The sequence below is a fragment of the Hyperoodon ampullatus genome (genome assembly GCF_949752795.1).
Source record: "Hyperoodon ampullatus genome assembly, chromosome: 17".
NCBI lineage: Eukaryota > Metazoa > Chordata > Mammalia > Artiodactyla > Ziphiidae > Hyperoodon > Hyperoodon ampullatus.
Genome location: NC_136930.1, coordinates 38,843,803 through 38,850,151, shown reverse-complemented (window position 1 = coordinate 38,850,151; position 6,349 = coordinate 38,843,803).

Here is a 6,349-nt window from a genome sequence, read left to right as displayed (position 1 = left end):
TCTTTTCATATAAGGAATCATTATACAGGAATAGTAATTACTAATAATGGCCTTGTTCATTTACTTTAATAAAAATACCTATTGTGATCTTGTATCTATTAGGACTCTATCAGAACGAGCAACTCAAATGAAGGGGATTTATTGGTCTCAGAGGCAGGACAAACCTTAGTACTGGTTTGCTCCAACTGCTCTATGATGTCCTCAAGGATGGGCCTTTTGGCCTTGCTGTTCTTCCTCCTGTGAGATTAGCAGCATTTTCAGTTTGCTTTCCATTGTGGTAGCAAGAACTGCAGTGGTTCTAGGGTTTGCATCCATACATCAGAGAACTTATTTCCCCCAAGAAAACTTCACCCACATTCTGTTGATCTAATGTAGGTCAACACCCCTTCTTTTTTTTTAACATCTTTATTGGAGTATAATTGCTTTATAATGGCATGTTAGTTTCTGCTTTATAACAAAGTGAATCAGTTACACATATACATATGTCCCCATATCTCTTCTCTCTTTCATCTCCCTCCCTCCCACCCTCCCTACCCCACCCCTCTAGGTGGTCACAAAGCACCGAGCTGATCTCCCTGTGCTATGCGGCTCCTTCCCACTAGCTATCTATTTTACTTTTGGTAGTGTATATATGTCCATGCCACTCTCTCACTTTGTCCCAGTTTACCCTTCCCCCTCCCTGTATCCTCAAGTCCATGCTCTAGTAGGTCTGTGTCTTTATTCTCATCTTGCCCCTAGGTTCTTCATGACCATTTTTTTTTAGATTCCATATATATGTGTTAGCATATGGTATTTGTTTTTCTCTTTCTGACTTACTTCACTCTGTATGACAGATTCTAAGTCCATCCACCTCACTACAAATAACTCAGTTTCGTTTCTTTTTATGGCTGAGTAATATTCCATTGTATATATGTGCCACATCTTCTTTATCCATTCATCTGTTGATGGACACTTAGGTTGCTTCCATGTCCTGGCTATTGTAAATAGAGCTGCAATGAACATTTTGGTACATGACTCTTTTTGAATTATGGTTTTCTCAGGGTATATGCCCAGTAGTGGGATTGCTGGGTCGTATGGTAGCTCTATTTTGAGTTTTTAAAGGAATCTCCATACTGTTCTCCATAGTGGCTGTATCAATTTACATTCCCACCAACAGTGCAAGAGGGTTCCCTTTTCTCCACACCTTCTCCAGCATTTATTGTTTGTAGATTTTTGATGATGCCCATTCTGACCAAACACCCCTTCTTGTACCTGCACAAATTCCAGTGTTTAGGAAAATGCCGTATACTGATTGACTTGTGTTTGCATAACCTGGACCAGTCACTATGGCAAAACGGACCATCTGATTAAATTACACAAGTCAGGCCCCTCACTTGTAGCTGGTGGTAGGTTAAATCCTTCCCCACACCATATGGCTGTCATACAACAGGGGAGGGGTGGAATTATTGATGAAGGGACAATCACAGATCAAATTTTGAATAAATTATATAATAATAAGAGTTAACACTTACACACCAGACACTTACTATATACCAGGCACTATCCTAAGTGTTTAAATATAAAATAAAAATATAATTAACTCATTAAATTGGTTAACTCACAGCAACACCATAAAATAGGCACTATATTAACCTCACTTTACAAATGAGGGAACTGAGGCATAGGTAGATTTTGTTTTGTTTTGTTTGGCACAAAATCAAAGCATGTAGGTAACAGAGCTTGGCTTTGATTATATACAGTCAAGATTTACATATACATATGTAAATATACACTTAATAATATGTATAAATACATTTATGCTTTTACACACACATATATACTTATACACATATTTATACCACATACACACACTCACTCACACACACTCACATATTGGATAAATCCAGCTCTTCAGATCTTATGAGCATAACAAAGGCGCCATCTGCTGTTACAACCCTCTAATTGCAGAAAAAGCACCCAAGTGGAAATGAAGACCCTCAAACAATAGAAACTTAACTTCAAAGTAGTCTAAAATCCTAAATCAGAGCTCTGTCTCTCTCTTTGAGACATCCTTATCATACCTGAAAACACATTTAACCTTTCAGTGTTGCTTCCAGCTGGCCCTGCATACTTATTCTCTATATGACCTGTGAAAACCACTCCTGAATGGGAATCATTTCATTCTCATGTCCATGGAAAGAGCATAACATGGAATTTTTTAATTTGGGGATAAAATGAGTTGTCCTATATTACACACCAAGTCCTTCCATCTTTAGCACCCAGTCCAGCCCTGCGCATATGTCTGCCTGTTCCAAGTGGCTGACTTTGGAGGCAACATGGTACTTTTCTTCCTCTTTCAGTTAGTGGATAAAATGTGATGACTGCAAATCTTTCCCAGGACATGGGAGTACATTGTGGCAGAATCCCTGTTTAATTTCTCTAACTGCTTTGTTAAACTTGGGACTTGATATTGGTCTGACATAGTGGGGGAGCTCTCCAGGGATGATACCTTGGATAGAGACCCAACCCTGTGTTTTCTCTTCTCTTTCAGAATAATTAATTCTAGATTTTTGAAACTACTTCCATAATTAACCTTGAATTGAAACAAGGTCACCAGGAGCAGTACCCTCTAGCCCACACCTTCTTGTCAGCCCACTGTAACTTACCCAGTCAGAATTTCCTCCAGTTAATGATTTAATAAGCCTTCTGGTAAACCAAAGGAGCAACTTAATATGCTCACACTGACTCCTCTCCTTAAAAGTGCTATTAAATATAGAGTGCCTGCCTCACTCTCAAGGGAGCACCCTATTAAAATAAATGATTAGTTACTATACACACACACACTCATTCACACAGACTCACACACAAGAGTCCAACACTGTAGGCTTAACCTTTGGGCTGCTGAACATCAAGTTTCTCATAGCACGTAAGGTGTTAATAGTGTGGTGTTATTTCAGTGCATTTAAGTGAGCTGAAAGTTTTTGGCAAAATAGAACATTCTCTTAGTTCATATTCAAGTAACAAAGGTTGCATAAATGCAGATTACACAATTTCACAGCTGTATAACATCAGCATGTTTTTAAAAAGACATAAAAGAGAAGGTGCTGAGCAGAAGTTCACTGCTACATGGCAAGCAGTGTGGTTTTCAAAGGTTTTCCCTTGAATCAGTGTCTCGTTAAATAGTTTGGCAATAAGGATTTATCATAATCAGTGTGAACTGCAAATGTTCCAAGGTCATGAGCTTTTCAGTGGGTAACAAGTGTCATTAAAGGAGCCCCCGTTCTACTCAAAAAGCTGCTTCTGCTCCTTTGGTCTGTTGGTAGACCCCAAACCTTGCTTCCGGGAACTTAGGTCCAGAGTTCTATACACAAGTCAGGGATAAAGAAGTAATGATATTTACATACTCTTTCTTTACATAATCTGGAAGACTCAGAGTTCAAACTACCTATTCTAACAAGAGACTATGAAAATATTTCTTCAACACCAGTGAAAATTCTGCACCTAATTAACATTTTTATTTCTTAATCTTTTCAGTTCAGCTGAGTTTTCTTTTTGGAGTAAACTCTTCCCCTTGATTACAAGGGCCATTCATGAACCTACCTGTCAGGGAGTCTTCAGTGTTCTTTTGTGGGCTAAGATACCATATCACCCCACTACTCCTCCTGCCAGACCCAGTCCTACCATCTCCCTTCTGCCCTAGACTCCTTGGACAATAGCCAAAGTCTGAAGACCTGGATTCAAGTTCTAAAGTGAACAAATAATGAGGGAACTTTCTGCCATGATGGAAATGTTCAATTTCTTGCTTTGAGCAGTAGATGGAAGAGTTTATAGACTTTTCAAAACTCATTGAAATAAATACTTAATACCTATGCTCTCTTTGTATATAAATTAGACCTCAATTTTTAAAAATGAGCACATATCCTCTATATCCATTAGGAAATTCTCTTTGGGGGACATGAGTTTATTGCCCTCTATGGAACACCCATCTACCTGGGCAAAACTGAAAGAAGCACAGGCCTTATTTTCAAGTTGGGCTCTGTGACTATGTGTTGATGATGGAGGCTCCTAAAGAGAAACCTTAGTGACTCATGACCCAAGTCCAGAGATGACACCACCTTTAGGATAAGAATGTCCATTGTGAAGGCTTGCAATGTCTCCCCTCCAAATTGCCTCGTATTTACACACAGAATATTATGACTCCTTAGACATGGTAGAAAAAGTAACTTCTGCTGAAGACTCAGTCTTGTAACACCCAGAGAAGTCTTGTGAGGAGAAGGTGTAAGGAAGGATCTAACTCTAATTATGCTGCCATTCCAGGACCTGCCAGCCTGCCTCTCATTCTGGTTACCTCCAAGTAATGGCAAGCATCCAGTGAGCACTATGTACTAGATGTAGTTCTAGGTACTTGACTTGTATTAACTCACCTAATCATCACATCTTCTTTAGTTGGTACAGAGAAGAGTAGAAGGACGGAAGGTGCTATGGTGTGATTGCCTTACCTACCTCAACAACTTGATCTTCTTCCTCCTTTCCCACCATTTCCTCATGAAATCAAAGAAATGGGGATAAGCATGATCTCTGAAGTGCAAGTCAAGAATGGAAACAGGAAGACAAAGGCAGCCGGAGCATAGGTCACTTCCACGGTTAGAATCAGAAGGAACCCCAGGAGTGGCATGTGAAGGGCAGAGAAGTATACTCTACCTTGTGGGCACATTTCCTGCAGAGAATTTAAAAACAACAACAAAGCTGATCTGCTTTTTATTATCACCATGTGTTGATAACTCTAAACAATATCAATGAGAAGCTACTGTTTCCCCCCCCCAAAATCTTTTGTCTAAGTTCTAAACCATTATTATAGTTTCCATTGAGTTTTACCATTAATATGCAAACTTGAAATTAGTACATTTTTATTAGTTAGTCTTTAGTAGTTATTGTATTATGCATAAAGTTAATTCAGAAAACTCCTAGTTATATAGTCAGCCCTCAACACATGTGGACTAAGCTACACACATTTGTTTTGAGAGTAAGTTGGTAATAGTTCAGAATGAATCTTTCAAGCTCACTTTGGGTACAGTTCACCTCTCCAACCCCATGGTACTACATATTCCTCTGTTTCTGCAGTAAATAAAAATAAACAATGACATCACAGTGATTGTAAAGGCAAAGAAAGATAACTTGAAATACTTTAATTTGGCATTCCGTGTGGGCACTTGAAGTTTTTACTTTTTGGAACTTTCAGAAAAAGTCAGTTCATTCATTCCAGTATTACTTCCTTGTTGGAAAATGCTGCAGAATGTAAGTATAACAGTGAAAAGGCTTTCCCAGGGAAGATGAAGCTATGTCCACAGAAAGACACAAAAGAAAATATGGTACAAGAGAATCAGTTCAAATTTTATTCTCTCTTTGATGCAGTTTTTCTTTTCTGTTATTTTTTTTCTGATGTAAAGCTTTAGATGAGATTAATCAAACACAAAAATATTTGCAAACAACCAGCATCAGCTTTGAACAATGCATAGTGAGACATCAAGCTTTAAAATGGATTCTTTTAGACAGCTAACACAGATCGTGTAAGGCTGTTAACCATGCAACAAAAAATATAGGGAAACGGACATTTCTTAGAAAACAGAATGAAATTTTGAAGAATGCCAGGAGAAACCACAAAAAAATGCAGCTCTTACATTGCCAGAAGCAATTAAACAATAATAGATGAATCCCACAATCATTTTCACCAAGAACTAGACACTTATTCTAAAGCCATTGGTCAAAAAATGTCCATTTCCTTTGTCACTTAGCTACTTTTAAATGATTTTTGCAGAAGAATTAAAACTTTGGAAGTTCTTACCAGAAATAATAGAGATTTCTGATAAATTTTCTAGTGGAGATATTTCTGCTGAGAGATATTTGAAAGGCATATACCCAGAGAAAACCATAATTCAAAAAGACATATACACCCCAATGTTCATTGCAGCACTATTTATAATAGCCAGGACATGGAAGCAACCTAAATGCCCATCGACAGATGAATGGATAAGGAAGATGTGGTACATATGTACAATGGAATATTACTCATCCATAAAAAGGAATGAAATTGGGTCATTTGTAGAGACTTAGATGGATCTAGAGCCTGTCATACGGAGTGAAGTAAGTCAGAAAGAGAAAAACAAATATTGTATATTAACGCATATATGTGCAAACTAGAAAAATGGTACAGATGAACCTTTTTGCAAGGCAGGAATAGAGACACAGACATAGAGAATAAACATATGGATGCCAAGGAGGGAAAGGGGGGGTGAGATGAGTTGGGAGATGGGGATTGACATATATACACTAATACGTATACAACAGATGACTAATGAGAACCAGCTGTATA